The sequence below is a fragment of the Parus major genome, chromosome 18, assembly GCF_001522545.3.
Source record: "Parus major isolate Abel chromosome 18, Parus_major1.1, whole genome shotgun sequence".
NCBI lineage: Eukaryota > Metazoa > Chordata > Aves > Passeriformes > Paridae > Parus > Parus major.
Window position 1 is genome coordinate 10,854,033 of NC_031786.1, and position 16,727 is coordinate 10,870,759.

General features: G+C 55.3%; 1 protein-coding gene across 6 annotated transcripts in view; it reads left to right on the forward strand.

Annotated features, from left to right (window-relative positions):
- Positions 1–2,340: 2,340 nt before the first annotated feature.
- PIK3R5 (phosphoinositide-3-kinase regulatory subunit 5) overlaps positions 2,341–16,727 on the forward strand; it is a 36,864-nt gene continuing 22,477 nt past the window's right edge. For 2 of the 6 annotated variants that reach the window (XM_033518705.1, XM_033518708.1), the window contains exon 1: positions 11,570–12,117. The gene's annotated coding sequence lies outside the window, so the exon portion shown is untranslated. Of the gene's footprint in view, positions 2,418–2,679; positions 3,113–11,569; positions 12,118–16,727 lie in introns of those variants that run through there. The other 4 variants (XM_015645955.3, XM_015645963.3, XM_033518707.1 and 1 more) reach the window with 3 other exon arrangements.

A 16,727-nucleotide genomic window follows, 5' to 3' on the forward strand; every position in this document is an offset into this window, starting at 1 on the left:
TGTGACCGGGACGGGAGAAACACCGAGCCCGGGGTGTCCCTGTGACCGGGACGGGAGAAACACCGAGCCCGGGGTGTCCCTGTGACCGGGACGGGGGGAAACACCGAGCCCGGGGTGTCCCTGTAACCGGGACGGGGAGGTCGTGCACACACCGAGCCCGGGGTGACCCGGGCGGGGGCTCCGTACACCCTGTGCCTGAGCAGGAAGAGCTCCCTCCCGGGGTGTCCGTGAAAGCCGTGGGATGGCGCCTTGGTGCGCTGGGCACCGCCGTGCCCGGAGGGGCTGTGTGGTTTGCGGGGGGCTCGCTGTAAATGGGGTAACAGGAGGGGGACAGAGAGCGGTGTCGTGTGGTGGTCCCGTGTAACTGCGGGCTTCCTCTTAAGCGGGGTGTCACTACCCGGGGTGGGGGTTTCTCCCCTTGGAAGGGGCCCCCCTCACCGCGTGTCCCTCGGGGTGCCCTTGCAGCCCGTGGCCGGGCGTGCCTGGCCAGGAGGAGCCGATGTCACCCCGCGGGTGAGGACGGCTCGGCTGCTGTGACTCATTTCGGGACTCCGTGTTTGTTTTCCTCCGCGTGGCCCCACGGAGCTGCTGCTCAGGGCCAGGTGTGGGGCCCTGCCCGCCCCAAGGGACCACCGTGCCGTGGGGGGGGGGTCCCCGGGAAATCCCGGGGGCGCTCCGGCCCCCGCCCAGAGGTTGGCGGTGACCTTACCCCGGTCACTGCGACAGGAGCCCTTCCCTGAAGGGACCTAAAGATCACCAGCCGCCTGCTGCTCCCTCGGCTGGGTGTCCGAGGGGCTGAGGTGCAGCCCCAGGGAAGGCTCTGCTTTGGCAACAGGATGTGGTTTGGGATGTGACAAGCTCAGCAGCGTCACCCCTGCGGCACCGGGGGCTGGACACGCGGCAGTCCCGTGCTGCCTCTTGCAGCAGCCCGTGCTGGTTGTTGTGCCAGCCGAGGAGCATCTTCCATCAGGTGCTTCTGTGGCCTCCCGGTGTCACCGGTGTCACCCAGTGAGCCCAGCCCGGCCTCGGGTCCCGCTCCCTCCTGCGCCCGCCTTGCCCAGGGGATGCTGAGCTGCTTTGGAGGTGTGAGCCCTGAGGGAGGAAAAGGCTCTGCTGATTCAAATCACTAATGAAAGCGGGAGAAAAGAGCTTTCAGCCCTTTGTTTTCATGTTTGTGACAATGTGGCTGCTGTCACCCAGCACCCGCTAGCTTCGACAAGGGCTGGTTTCGGGGCTGTGCTGCTCCCAGTGCAGTGAAACTTCTCAGGCAGCTGCAGGCTGGTGCTGCTCCTGCTGCTTGCCCTGATGATGAACAGCTGCAATTGATTTTGTTTTCCCATTTAGGTCAATTTTCTAAATCTCAGTCCTCTGCAAACTCCAGGGATTATGCAGGATGTCAAGGCTTTCATTTTCCTGGCTGTCAGAAAGGTCTGTTGATTTGGTGTTTGGGTTTTATTTTCTCTTGTTCAAGGCACAAACTCGGATGGAGTTGCAAAGCATTTCCGAAACCTGGTTTCAAAGCGGTTTGGAGCTCTGGGTTGCTCAGATTAGAGCTCAAATATAGAAAGGTGAGAAGATAAGGAGCCAGAGCCCGGCTGTAGTGGTTGCAGTGGTTCTGTCCCTCAGCCACAGTAACTGCGTGAGGCTGGACGGCTCAGGTGATGCTGGGGGTGCTCCACAGCTTTCTGAAGGAAGCAGCTGGGCAGAGCCAGCAGGAGCTGGGATGTGAGAGTGGGCCAAGGCCAGCTGCAGCCTTGCCATGTGGTGCCACTGAACTGAAGCGGGGAGAGCTCAGTGTTCTGCCTTCCCTGGCTCTGTGTGGCCACCCCTGCCCTGCTCACGACGGTTCTGCAGCCTGCTCAGGGCAGAGGCTTTCCTCTGCCTGTTGGACGTGTTGGAGGTGCTTTTCAGAAGGAGAATATGGAGTGCTGGTGTTGGTTGGCTGAGGGGCAGCCCCACGTCTCTGGGCTGTAGGGTGGTGCCACTGGCTTTTCCATCCTCCCCATGGAGACCAGGGCATCCAGCTGGGACAGAAACCAAAACTGACCCCGTGTGCCTTTTTGCTGAAGGTGAAAATGAAGATGTGGGTTTTGCACTGAGAAAGAAGAACTGAGAGCAGTGGCAAGTGCTGGCAGAGAGGAGCAGTGGCTGCTCCAGCAGGATGAGCTGCTCTGGTAGGGCTGCCCGTGCTGCAGCAGTCCCAGGGCTGAGGGACGCTAAAATCAGTGCTCTGCTTCTGCTAGGGACCAGGGACACCCCAGCGTGGCACAGGGACTTTACCATACTGCAGCTCACCCTGGAGTAGTTTCAACTTCTCGTTTTTGGGTACCTGCTGAGCATGGCAGGGCTGCCCAATTTTGCATTACTCCTCTGCAAGTGGAAAATTGTGCCTGAGGGTGTCAGGGGAAAGTGATCAGGTGAGTGCTCCAGGTGGTTTTTAGCAGTGAGAGGCTTCTTTTGTCTCTGCTCCCAGCAGCGGTTTGAACTTCCAGGTGAGAGGATGGGGAGGGAAGATGAGGTTTTTATGGAAGCTCTACCCCCCAAATCCCTGGGCTTTGCAGGGCTGCCGTCATTGCAGCTCTGTGCTTTGCTGGTTCGGGCTGGAAATGTCACTGCTTGGAGGAAAACGGGAGCTGTGGATGCAATCCAGGCTCTGCAGCTCCTTCCCTCCTCTCTCCTTTGCTTTCGCTTCCCTCAGAGGCTCAGGACTCCCCATCCTTGTCCCGTCTCTCAGATCCGGTGTGAGGACAGGGTCCCACCCATCCAAAGCCATCACCGAGGGCTCCAGGTGACCCACCCAGGGCTGTTTGGCGACGGGGGTGTGATCCAAGGATATTCCCGAGGATCCGGAGGGGCGGACAGGACCTGTCACCAGCTCTCCCCGCTGGCACCGAGCCCCGTCCGCGGCCTCCTGGGTGGGAGCCCGGGGAGCGGCCGCAGCTCCCGAGCGCCTTTCCCAGCACGGTGACCAAACCCCGCCGTTCCCGTCCTTCTGATCCGTCTTTGGCCGCCAATTAGCACGACGTGAGAACTTGTCTCCCTGCTGACGCGCCCGTGTGACTCCTCAGATGCTTTAATTGCGGTGTTTTCGGCGGCCGGGTGCAATGAAATGGTAATTGTTGTGATTGTGTGCCGGGCGGGAACTGAGAGATGCAGCTCTTTGGCGAAGCCTAATTAGGAAATAGGGACACTGTTGGGAATGGCTCTGCGATGTGATTTTCCTAATGAAAGCCGCTGAATAGGCAGCCTTGTAATGAAGAACAGCCTAGCAAGGGCACTTCCAATTGCTCTTCTCTAGTGTTAATTTTGTATTTCCTCCCCATTGTTTCTAATACCCTCTTGGAAAAGCTTGAAGATAAAATGCTTTATTTCCTTGCGCCTCGTATCCTGTTTGGCAAGCGGCGATTGGAGCATGTGCATCTGGAATACATGAGAGGCCAGGCAGGAGCTCCTTCAGACTTGTTCATCTCTGATTTCAAGCTCTGCGACTGGAAAAAAAACCAAAAAAACCAAAAAAAGAGAAGAAAATAAAGCAACTTCAGCTTGTGGCTGCCGGGCTCCCTGGCGCAGCAGGAATTCCTGGCGGGGATGGCAGATGTGCGTCTGGAGCAGAGCGATGCTCCGGGAGCGTGGTGCCGGCGTTTAGAGCCTGAGGCTGGGCTGGTTTCTCCTCAGCTGGTCGAACCTACAGCGGCTGAGAGCTCACCCAGATTCAGTCCCTGGCTTGGTAAAGCCGAGCCTGGAGGCCGGAGCTGCCGGGACAGCTGTAGCTCAGCGCTCGCAGCTGGGCTGCGCTTCCCGGAACGGGGCTGGAAGATCGGGGTGCCCGGGCACGGCTCCGGGGCTGCCGCCGCACCTGTGCCCGCCTGGGAGAACGTTCTGGCCCGCAGATGTGAGCGTGAGCCGCTGGCTGAGTTAAACCGGGAATAGCAAAGCGCTCCCTGGCTGCGTGGGGCGGTGCCGTGGAGCTGTGACAATTAATTACCAGTTACAATTATCAGTGACAATTAATTAACAGTGACAATTATCAATGGCAATTACCAGTGATAATTATCAATGACTGGGTGCTGCAGGGGCTCTGTTTCTATTTGTAAGAGGGTTGGGGCTGGGCCTTGGCTTCCCCTCAAATGCTGTTTTTCATTGCTCGAAATCCCCACAGTGCCTGGGCTGAGAGCAGCTGGGGCACTCCCCAAACGCTGCCGGTGCTTGTTTTGGGGTGGGTTGAAGCAGAAGTGAGCAGAGCTGGCATGAGCAGCCCATGTGCTGGGGCTGCGGGGCACAGGGCCCGTGTCACGCTGCTCGCGGCTGCTGTGTCTGAGCAGGAAGGGCTCAGCTTCACCCTCATCTTGTGACTGCCCTAAGCAGCTGCCGGGGGAGGAATTTGCCACGACTGGGTCCTGTGATGGAGGGTTTGTGTGTTCTGAACTCCGGGGTGTTTTCACTCCCGTGTTCACCGGTTCCAGTGCAGGGCGGTGTGGATGGGGCACGGCTGCTGTGTGCACGCTTTGGGAAAGGCTGCCCTGAGCCTGCAGAAGTGTTTTTCATCCCTTCCACAAAGGCCCATTCTTTGTTGTCTCAAATTAGGATGAAACGCTTCCCCTTTCAGCTGCTTCCCCCCTTGCTCTGTGTCTATTTAAACCCTTCAGCACAGAGGCTTCTCGGCAAACAAGCTCCCATCCTTTCAGGTGGCATTTCCCTTTTCTCATTGTTCCTGGCAGTCTGTACACGTGAAACTTCGCTAATGTTTCTTCATTCTCGGTGTCTTTGTGTTGATAAAGCTCATAAATGGATACATATGAGTGTGCAGCTGCCTGGAGGAGTCACAGCATCTCTCAGGTGTGGAGGCTTTGCAGTGGGAATGAGGGAATTCCAGCCTGGGAGAGACCTCTGCTGCTTCTTGTCCAGCTGTGGCGATCCTGCCCGAGGCATCACTTAGCTGGGTTGCAATCAAAGCCGTCAAGGTTAATGTTTCCCAAGGGGTAATCATTAATTGGGGATTGTCCCCAGGCTGATCTGCTCTGATGCTGCTCCCTCAGGGAACTGCAGGGTGTGGAGGAATGGTTGCAAACCCACTTTTATGACCCAGAGCCTGGAAACCCCATGGTCCTGAGCTGCCACACCCTGGTGCTGAGTTTAGAAGTGATGGAGGATAGTGAGGGTTAAACACCCTCCTGCCTGCCCCAGGTGAGGGTTAAACACCCTCCCACCTGTCCCAGGTGGGCTCCAACCAGAGCCCCACCATGAGGGTGATGCTTTGGGATGAAGGGACCCGCCTTTGGAAATGGGGTGTTTACAGTGACTGTCAGCTCAGCTCCCAGAGCAGGGCTGGACTGGGAAAGACTTTTCTCTTTTTGGGAGAAAAGCACCTGTGCCAGGATGCTCCAGCCCATCCTGGGAGGACCTGGAGGCTGGAATTCATGTGCTGAGCTCCCTGCTCCTGTGGTGGGTGCTTGGAGGGACTTGGGAGCTTGCTCTGAGGTGAGGGCTGTGCCAGCCTGGCTGGAGGCTCTTCAGAGCTGGGTCACTCTCGGTGTCACTTTTGGCTGTGGCGTCACCTTCAGATCCAGTCCCTGAGCTGGGGAGAGGGGATGGAGAGTCATGGATGGGTTCTCCATGTGGAGAAGGGGGCACCTCTTGCCTTGTGCTCTCCATGGATTTTTGGGCTGCCAGGGATGTAGCTCTGGCTGTACAAGGCCAGCTCAAGGGATGGTCCAGCTCAGGGCCCTGCCCTCAGGCAAGGACAGCCCAGGGGCTTGGACTGTGGTGGGACTGCCCCAGCCTCCCCAGTGCCAGCACCTTCCCTTTGTGCTGCCTGTCCCACTTCATCTCTGCAAGCCCAGCACGCCTGGGACACGGGAATGGCCTCCAGCACTGAGCCTGCTGCTTCCCAGAGGGGAACACGGCCTTTGGAAAGGTTTCAGGCTCTGGGCTCATTGTTCCCCCTCACAAAGATGTGTGGATGCTGCCCTGGCTGTTTGAGGGAGCTCAGGGGATGAAGCCTGCTGGGCCTGGCCATGCCCTCTCCTTGGGCTGTCCCTTGGAGACTTCCCTTCTTCCCTACACTGTGATGGGGATGCTGTGGCTGTGCCACTCCACGTGGGGCTTGCACCCTCCTGTCAGGTTTGGGAATCCCAGCCTTGTCCTGAGGGTGATGGGGACTGCTGAAAACGTCCCTGCCATCCTCTGTCCTTTGTGGAGCTGCAGCCAGAGGTGCTGGGAGCAGGCTGAAGGGTTTGGGCAACCAAACCAGGGACTGAAAAGGCTCCTGGGTTCCCAGCAGGGCCTCCACAATGGCAGGAAGCAACTTCTAAAGCTTCCTTTGGATACACAGGGCCTTGGGGGAAAGATTTACTTGCTTGTTTATGCTGGAAGTTAATCTGTTTAGTGGGTTTGGCATTAGAGCTCACAAAAAGCCCTCAGAAATGGTCACGCTGCTTGTTTGTAGGGCTTTGTCTCTCACTTACTTTGTTTCACAGCTGGAGGAGTTAAGCAGAGACAGAGCCAATTGAAATCTCACGTGTAAACTTGTTTTTCCAAACAGCCAGAAGGAATTAGGATCAACTCTCCCCTCCTGCATCATGAGGGAGCTGCAAGGGGAAGGCAGTGGGGCAGGGATTGGGGTCCCCTCTGGGAGGGACCCTTGTGCCACCTTGCTGGGATGGTTCCTGCCCCTCTTCAGGCTGGGAGATGTTTTTTCAACAGAAAAAACGCAACAGTCCCAACCCAGCACCCCTCCCTATGAGCCAGGCTAGCGGAGGAAGGAGCCACAGGACATTTGTGGGGTGCAGGAAATCTTGGGGAGGGCTTGGAGAGGCGCAGGAAAGCGCTGGCTCGGTGGAATGCAGAGTGGGTGATGAGAAGCTTTCCTGCTGTCGCAGTATTGGGGTTTCCCTTTGCTCAGTGCTGCCCCAAACGTGACAGTGCCACCCAGATGTGACCTGCAGGGGAGCAGGGATTTTCCCCAGGCCCCTCGGACAGGGCAGCTGCTGCAGCAAACGTGGCACAGGGCCCGTGCCTGCAACAGGAGGTGCTGGGTGCCCTCCTGACCCAAACCCTTCCTTGGAGCATCTTCAGCTGCCAGGAGTTGATGGGAGGAGCTCAGCACTGAGGCTGTGTGGGCATGGACCCCAGGCCCAGGTGTCCCACCGGCTTTTGGGAGGCTCTCCTGCTGAGCATGGAAACAGCTCAAAATGGACTTTTACCCTGGGTGAGTGACCACAGACCCCCCTCCCAGCAGGGACATCCCCTTGTGCCCTGTCCCTGGGGAGTGTTGGGAGGAATCACTGGGCACTGCTGTGTCCTTCAGTTCCTTCTCAGCAGGAACAGCTTGGGCTGCTGCTGTACTTTGGGAAACACCATTTTTTCCCCTCTAAATGATGTGCTTGCTGAATTTTTTGTTTTCCCCCACCCCTTCTCTCTGGTGACACACAGGAACTCCTGTGCTGAACTTCCACCATCCCCAGAGAGGAGCCCTGGGGCTTCCCCCACACCCTGCTGGTGACACTCTGCTCCTGTCAGGCCGTGACCACACCACAGCTGTCCCCAGCCTAAATCCTCATGGGATTTCACTTGGAGCCAGGAATTGGCTGTGATGCTGGGCAGAACTTCAGCCTTCACTGTGGTGACAATGACTGGCAGAGGCCAAAATTAACACTTGCATCATGTGGCCAGGGGTTTTCAGAATTGCTGCCAGGAACAAGAGCATTTCCTCTCTGAAAACCGAGCTATAAAACTGGGTTGCTCTTACTCACATCAGATCTGTGTCATTTCTGTTGGCCTTGGGGTTTTTGAGGAGTTAAAAAGAGACTGCTCTCACCCTGGCTGAGTTTTGCCAAACTCACAGAGCCCAGTGAGGGTGGGCAGACCTTGGCACAGGGTGCCTGGATCCCTGGAAGTGCCCAAGGCCCTGGAGCAGGTGTCTGATCAGAAATCTTATGATGAGAAGTTCATCACCAGGATGACAAGAGAGGATGATGGTTTCATCCCAAATCACTCAAATTATGTTGTGGTTGGGTTTTGTCTGTTTTAGGGGAAGCTCTGCCTAACTTTTCCTTGTAAAAAAATGATTGAAAAAGGAGTTGACTTGAGAGGAGAGGCAGTGACTGCAGCTCTCAGCCAAGATCCTCCGTGGGCACTCGGGTGCTGGAGCCTTGCCCGTTCCTCTGCCTCCAAATCCCACTTGAACACAACTGCTGAGCTCCCTGGAGCTGGTCCTGAAGGAGCCTTGGCAGGGTGGGTGGGAGGTAAATCTCCCTCCAGGAGGGCTGGGAGGTGCTTGGTTAGAGGAACAGGGAGTTTTTGAATAAGCTCAGGTGTGGTTTTGTGCCTGGTCCTGCCAGAGCTGATGGGAATTTTGCTCTTGGCTGAAGAGCCAATGCATCCTGGCTGTGGAAATGAGACCTGTGCTGCCCTGTCCCACACATTCCAGGCTGTTGATGTCCCTGGTTGTTTGTTGCCACCCCTCAGGTGCTCCAAATGACTAAATAATGATGCCTTTATTTTCTTTAATTTGTGTTTTCTGCATTATCAGCTCTCTGTTTCACTCATCAGTGAAATACCTGCCAAAACTCGACCTCAGGAAGGTTTAAAGTGCACACTCCACCTTCAAAGGTGGCAATCACTTGGAGCAGAGGTTTTTAGAGTGGTGATTGTTGGAAGGCTGCTCATTCTGACCTGTGGCACTCAGATTTTGCACCTGGCTTCCTGGAGGTGGAATTCTAGCAAGGAATCCTGAGGGTCCTCAGCAGACAAAATCACCTGTACAAATGCTGGGCTCCACTTTTGTTTGATATGAACTGGATTTGGGCATGAAAGAAATAAAACCCAAACTAAGCCTGGCTGCAATTTCCATGTTCCCATAATTGCATTATCTGAGCTTCTTATGGGCTTTGAAACATTTGGTTGTGCAACTGCTGGCAAAGAAAGGAAGTGGGATTATTCCTGTTGTGCGGGTGGGAAGCAGCTCAGGAGAGTAAGGATGGGAGCTGTCTTGCTTGGGGATGGCCTAAAAGGCCTAAAGATTCCACTTAGACTGCCCTGAAGAGGAATTCCAGCTGGCTGGGGTGAGCTGCCCTCCACAGCAGGTGCTCTGTGTCTGGAGATGATAATTTGTTTGATCACCTCAGTTTTGCATAGGTAAAGTTGGAGGCAATGACTCCTGTCCCTGGACAGACCTGGAGCCAGCACGGAGCTCCCCAGCAGAGCGAGGAGCTGATGGGGTGCTCCAAGGCCACTGCATGAGTTATTGGTTTTCCCCCTTGCTCCAACTCCATCATTTCTTGGGGTTTAGGATGATAACCCTGAGGTTTCTGGCCTTGCTGACGTTGCAAGGAACGGGACACCAGGAGTGCTGGCTGCTGTGCCTCGTGTGCTGTTGGCTGGGCAGAAGTTCACAAAGATGACAGGGTCCCTTCCAACCCAAAGCACGCTATCCACAAACTCCTTAGGGAGCACAGTGCTCCTGACCACCCACAGCCAGCCCTGGACAGCTGAATTCAACTGAATCCTTGTCAAGATCAGAATTTTGTAGGCCAGCAGGGGCAGTTTCCTTCTTTAGCTGCTGGTGAGCCTCAACTTGACCCCTGCAGTGGTTTCTCCCTCTCTGAGCGCTCTGGGGAGTTTTTGGAGGGGAACTGGGTTTTCCTGCTGAATCCCCTCCTGTGGTGGGGCTGTGGTGCTCAGCAATGATGGAACCTGAGCTGCTCCTCTGGGGCTGTTGCTCTGGGCTGCAGCTCCTCGTGCTCTGCTGCAGTGGGAGCTGTGGGAAGCCACGTCCCAGCCTGACCTGCCCCACACCTCCTTGCCGGTAATTTGTACCCAGTGGGACAGGAGAGGCTGGCCAGGGCATGAACTACCTCAGGAGAGACCTAAATGGCTCAGGAAGGTGAATCTGCCTGTCCATGTGACCTACGAACTTAAAACTCTCTCTGATCTTACCAGGCCTTTCACACAGGCAACTCCATCCCTCAGATTCAGGCTGCCCCATCTGAAAGGCTGAGGCTGCATTGTTTGTGAGGAGAATAAATGGCCACTGATACCAAATGCAGCCAAGTTTTCTTTGTGGTTTATCCCAGAAGAGCAAATATTCACCAGCCCTTATTTCTTCCCTCTGGCTCTGCCCCAGACTATCAGGGCTGGACAAGGGCCTTGAGTTTCCTTCTCCACCTGTCTGTAGAGCCCCCAGTGAGCTCTGCTGTCTCTGATGACTTGGTCCAGCTGAGAAAGTCAATTTTCCTCGTTTTTCAGGGAGGATGGAAGCCCTTGGAGGTGGCAGATCTGTTCCCTCAGTAATTCCCAATGAGGTATAAATTCTGAGTGTGTGTGGTCTGACCTGGTGTCTGTTGGGATGCTCTTCCTGCTAATTAATGCACTGTAATTCCAGTGCTCATGGAAATTCCCTCTGAAAATACCTCGAGATGCCTCTCTGGCTACAGAAGGAACTTGTGAATAGTGAATGTGTTAAGGGCTGAGCCACTTTTAGGTGTGCTGGAGAGAGCTTCTGGTAATGGGGCTTAAACCCCTTGGGGAAGGGAGGCAAGAGATCTTTCGCTAAATGGGGATGAATTTCCATTGTAGCAGCAGAAATCCAGGCTTTGATGGCTGCAAGGAAAGGCGTGATCCATGAGTCTGCCATCCAGAGCCCTCATGCTGAGCAAATGGAGCAAACTCTGGTGATGGGTGGTGGGAAGAGCCTTTCCTTCTGTTCTTGGCAGCAGCTGGTCACGATGGTGCTGTTCTTTCAGCAACCAGGTGGGAAGATCCAGCTCCATGAACACACAGGGAGGAGTGGATCTCTTGGCTCTGGCTCTGCTCCAGCACCCAGGATTTCCTGAGCCCAGCTTACCCACGTGTGCCATGGTTCAGGGGAGCTCAGAGTCCTTGCTGGGCCCTGGAGCTGCTTTCCTGTGCCTTGGTGCCCAGCCCTCCCTGGCCATGTGCCCTGCTGGGGTATCTGACAGCCTGGAGAGTGCCAGGGACAGCCTGGTTATTTCTGCCCACACCATTTGTGTGTGGGCTTTATTTCTGTATTTTCTTGCTCACGACTGTTGAGGTTCCTGGAACTGCTTTGCCCCAAGGCAGGGCCCTCTGCAGTGCCAGCCCCATTGCGCAGCGTGGCCAGAGCTGCTGCCCTCGGATGTGGCAGGAGCCTGAAATCCTCCTCCCAAATAGGAAAGGGTGCCACAACTTCCCCCTGGCTCAGAGCACTTCTCCTTTTGGCACAGCACGCGGAAGGTGGGGGAAGAGGATCTCTGAAATTGCGGAAGTGTGGGTTGGTCTTGGAAACCGTGTCCCTGGGGAGGGGGATCTGCGTGGGGATGGATTCAGATCCCAGCCTGGGGCTTCCTTCTCATCTGGGAAGTCTTAGAGTGTCAGGAGAGCCAGAGGATGGGGGGCTGCTCCCGCTTTTCCACCCTTGGGAACCACCATCCCATGTCCTTGCTTGCCCATGGGCTGGTTTGGATCTCATGGAGTGCTGCTGATTTCCACAGGAGAATTCCCACTTGGAGGTGATTCTCTTGTGCTGCTCGGGAGGGAGAGCCCTTGGCCGGGCTATGCCCATGGGGATGCTCTTGGCTCTTCCCACTGAGGCTGCTGGGCTTTTGGCTGGGATTTTCTTTGACCTAATTTGATTACCAAGCCCTGAGTGCTCAGCACTAGGGCAAAACATCCCAGGGTGAGTAGTTTATGCAAAAAAACCCAGAGCCAGTGTATTTCCAGAGACACAAAGGACTTTCCAAGGTCACACCACAGATTTTGAGCCTCCCTGAGCAACTCCCCAGGGCAGCTGAGGAGGGAGAGGAGGAGTTGGACCCGTGGGGGAGAGCAGCAGCGGTTTGGGACGTGCTGTGGATGGAGGTGACTGGGGGAGGTCACCTTGTCCCCGTGGGCTCTGGGGTCCCACAGCAGCCTGCTGTGTTCTCCAGCTGTTCTGAGATGCTGGGAGGGGCTGCAGAGAAAGCTGGGAGCCTGTGAGGAGAGGAGGTGTCAGCACAGGGAAGTGTCTGTGAGGGCTGGCAGCAGGCACGGGCAGAGTGGAGCTGTCCTGAGTGGCACAGGAGCTGCTACAGCTGCTCTGTGCTCTCCCCACATCTCCAGGGAGTGGCCCTGACACCTTGGGTGAGTTTCCTTTTCTCAGCTTTTCTCAACCCTTTCTCCTGCCAGCGGCACGGTTGAGCAGCAGATCCATGGCTGGGGCCAGAGCCATGAGGACATCTGTGGATGGGATGGGATGAAGGAGTGTGGATGAAGGAGCAGCAGTAAGGGACAGACGTTGGATCCCTTCGATGCAGATTAACCCCAAATCTCCTGGTCCTGTGTGGGCCCCTCAGAGCTGAGTCCTTCTCTGCCAGGTGCTGCCTCTTTCTGGGGCTGAGGAGCTCTTCCAGCTTGGGGGGTATCCCAATGTTTCAAAGAGTTTGTTGGTTTTTTCCCTCCCCCAGCTTGATCTGTAATGGCCGCGCTTGGGATCAGCACTTTGAAGCCTTAATTGCAATTATGAATCTTCCTCTGTTCCCAGGTCTCCCCTAATTGGCTTCCTGTGCGAACTTCCAGAGCTGGTAAAAACAAAACTGCTGTTTTTGTCAGGGAGCTGCTGGCGTGGGACTCCCGAGCCCAAATAAAGCCGAGCTCAGCCGGGCCCTGTGCGCTGCTGTGCCCAGATGCTCACAAGGGTGGCATTATATCAAACCTAAGCTGATTTACATGCTTGCATTTGCAAAGTGCTAATCTAGCGGGATATTTTTTTTTCTTTCCCCCTCCTCTCCTTTTCTTTTCAGCCCCCTCTAATCTCCTGCTCTCCCTGCCAGGTTCCCAGCTCCTTTGGCTGGAATAGGCTCCAGCTAAATCCTTTATCTGTCTGTTTGGCAGCCCTGGGTGCAGTAGTTAGCAAACGAGTGACACTTTTCCTGGCTCATTAATTAGATTTACTGAGCTGAGTGCTTGCTGCAGCAGCAAGAGTCTGGGCAAGGCAGTTCTGTATTTTGTTTCTTAGAAATTTAGGGTTTAAAAAAATAAAAACAACCCAGTTCCAAGGCAGTTCTGGTCCCAGTGGTCAAATCCACAGCTCCCCTGCTTGCACTGCTGCTGGGAACACATGGTTTTCTCATGTGTAGCTTTATTTCTGCAATTTGCTGCTGCATGGGCAGTTCTGGCTGTGTGTCATTGTTTTGCTGCTCGAGTTTGAGGATGGTGCCTGGGTACCGTGCTGGGTGCAGGATATCTTGGTTAAGGCAAGTGGTTCTTGTGGGTTAGAAATAACCTCGGTGAAGTATGAGGATGTTTTTATGCATTATAAAAATGCTTTCTTGGCATGACCTGCTCTGCCAGCTTTGCCTTTTGCCAGGTTTATAAATGAGATTGGGAAGGTTACAATAGGAGATAAAAGTGAGAGGATGAAGGAAAGTTCTGGTTCATCTTTACCTGCCACTGCTTTGTAGCTGGGGAACTGTGCTGAGCAGGAGCCTCTGCAGCCCCTGTTGGAGGGAAACTGAGACACAGAGAGGTCTCACTGAATGCTGGGCTTTGATTGTGGACTTGTGGTTCCCTCTTGGGAGCACTGGGCAGCACCAGCTTGTGCTGTCTCGGTGTAGGGGCTGAGCAGTCCAGGAGGGTGGCCAGTGCTGGGGCCTTGTCACCCCTTCTTGGGCACTGGGACACGCTGGAGGCTGCTCCCAGCACTGCTGAGTTACAGATCCACCTGGGGGAGGGAAAAAACCCAACAAACTCTGTGAAACACAGAGCTTTAGGATAACCCCCCAGGCTGGAGGAGCTCCTCATCCCCGGAACACCACGGGCAAGTCACTGATCCCACTTTTCCATGTTTATGCACAAACAAAGCTGCTCAAGCGCTGCCCGGCAGGGTGTGCGGGACAGAGCTGCTGTGGTTCCTGGAAGGAGTTTTGGAGCTGGGGGAGGAGAGCAGAAGTATCTGTGAGGTGTCTCAGAGCTGTGAGCGAGAGCGCTCTGTGTTGTACCCACGCAGGAGCAGCAGCGAGCGCTGATCCCCCGCGCATTGCCGCTAGCTGCCTGCCCTGATAGCACGGGGGCCAGGCCGGCTAATTAGCCGCCTCTTTACACCTCCCCTGCTAATTGGGAGAGTGCAGCGTATTCCCAGAGGGAGCTGGACTTGCCGGGAGGTGACCCCTGTCAGCTCGCAGAGCCTTTGATCCCTGCTGGGGGCGAGCCGGGAGCTGCAGCTGGGAGCCAGCAGCCTGGACTCCGGCAGAATAACCTCAGCTGTTCTGGGTTCACATTCTGAAGTTAAAAAGCACAGAAATAACGTGAGGTCTCCCCGGAGGTAAGTGAGATGGGGAATGAGTTACTGCCAGCCCAGGAGAGCTGAGGTGGGAAGTGTGGATGTGCCTTGAGCCTCCCTCTGTGCTGGGACAGTGACCTCGCTTTGCCCAAGCTGTTTCTATTTTTAAAAAATTAAGTGTTGAAAAACCTCCCAGAACTGGTCCCGAGTGCTCAGCTGAATCCAGGTGTGAGCTGAGCTGTGAGTTCTGCAGGTTAAAATAGAAAAGGTGGAAAAGCTGAGACAAGCACAGGATAATTCTGGTGACTGGATTTTATAGCAGCTCTGAGGGGGAAATGCTCAGGGTTTAAGGTGCCCTTGGGATCCCGGTGGCTCATCTCCAGCAGGAACAACCCAGAGCACCTCTGGAATATCCCTAGGGAAGAGACTTCAGCCCCTGCCCGGGCTCTGCTCAGGGCACTGGCCAGGGCAGGAATTCTGCTCCTGTGCAGGGGCAGCTGCAGGGAAGTTCCCCACTCTGATCCAGGTGTTTCACCTGCCCTTAGGGTTAATGCTTTGTCCCTGATCCCAGGAAGCCACGAGTGTTTCTACAGGGAGTGGAAATGAGTGGCAGTGACTGGGAGTTCTGGAGACACAGGAGTACAGTTAGAGCTCCAGATTTCAGATGTCTCAGGGATGCTGCAGAAGGGCAAACCAGCACAGGAACGTCCCTGGGGGCAGGTTCCCACCTGGGCACCAATTCTCCTAGCTGGTCCCAGGGAGAGCTGGCCTGCTGGGGGCTTGCTCTTTGCCATGTGAGTCTAAACTGGTGTGTGGAGCAAAATGTCACCTTTGATCACAAGCGAGAAGTTTCATTTTTTTTGGCTTGATTTTTGCTTTTTGAATCACAGTCAGATGAGGACAAACTGTTTTGAAATGATGAGTTGCAAGGTTATGTTCTGACTCCTTGAGGGACTCCACATCTCTCCTTGTGTACCCTCCAGGCAGATTAATTTTTTTGACATCCTCTTCATTCACTGAGGAATTCCCTCACCTCAGAACAGTTTCTGGGATTATTTTGTTCTTTCTGCTGAGTCTCTTGCAGTCCTGGTTCTGCTTCTCCTGTGATTCAGTTTGCTGCTTTGGTTGCACACCCTTGGGATGACTCAGTCCCAAATTTCAGGTCAAGCATCTCCGTTATCACCAAGGCTGCTCCTGAGGCCTCCTCCTGTGCTGACCTGCAGGAAGGATGTGGCAAAGGTGTCTCCTTGGCAGCAAGTTCATGATGCTGGGAGCCCCCACAGGCTTGTTTCACCCTGGGAGTGGTGTGAGTCCTGTTCCTGATGCTCCAGCAACATCTCTGGGATTTCATCAGCTCGAGGATGGCACATCCCAGAGCAAAGGGCAGCTGAGGTGGGCAGTGCTGGGACCCTGCTCCCGATATTTTGGATTTTTTTCCTTTCTTTCAGTGGAACCTTTGTCTCCAAATCCCCCAAACAAAGGCAGTTACTCTCTGGAGCTGTTGCTGTTTATTTGCACCTCTTGGGTTTATTTTTTTGGCGTTGACAGACCCTTCACCTCCCAAGCCCAGCCTTGAGCTCTGGCTGCTAACGCAGGTAATTTTGGGGCTGGAATTCGGGAGATCCCATTGGATAACTCCCCTTTGCAGTGACACCAAAGGTTTGGCTGGAGGGCTTTGAGTGGGGCTGACTCGTCTTGGGCTTTTCTGAGCCTGCTGTGGGTTTCCTGCTCTGATCCCAAGGCTGGGCTCTGTGGGGAGAGGCTGGGGTGATAAAAGTGCTGCTGATGGCTCGAGCTCTGAGCCCTGGCAGCCTCTCCCCTCTGCAGCTCGGGCTGGTCCCACAGCAGGGTCACCCCTCCCCTGGCTGCGGGCAGGGGATTTGGGGCTTTTGGGTGGCATTGTTTGGGGTTACACCGCGGTGCTGAGCGCTGCTGGTGTCACATGCGTGCGGCTCTGCTGTCCCCTGTCCCCTTCTCGCCCTGCCTGGGTCTCGCTGCCTCTCAGAGCTTACTGGCTTCTCCCCTCCCTGAGAGACCCTGAGCGAGAAGAGTCAATCCTGCCTGGTCTGGGGTGAGACCATGTCTGGATTTGGGATTTCGCCCCTGTCTGGCACCCAGGGCACACAGTTCTCCCCACCTCCAGACTTCAGCTGGTTTGATGCCTTTAGTGTGGGTTTGCTGGTTGGTGACCAGAGGCTGCTCACCTCAGGCAGAGCACTTCTCTTCCTTCTGCCTTTCCTAGCTGTTGTTTGTCCCTTGTTTGGGTGATGATCCATCCTTTGGTTGCAGATTGTTTTGAAGCTCTTTCCTAAGTTGGAGACCTTCCCCCTCTGACTGCAGATCTCTCTGCCACATCCTGGTGCTGCGTGGCCATGGTCAGCCCAGCAGACAGAGCAGCAGCAGAACTGACCACACATGTGCAGTTCTTAGGTCAGGCTTCACTTCCCCACTGTCTGACAGGAATCTCTGTGCC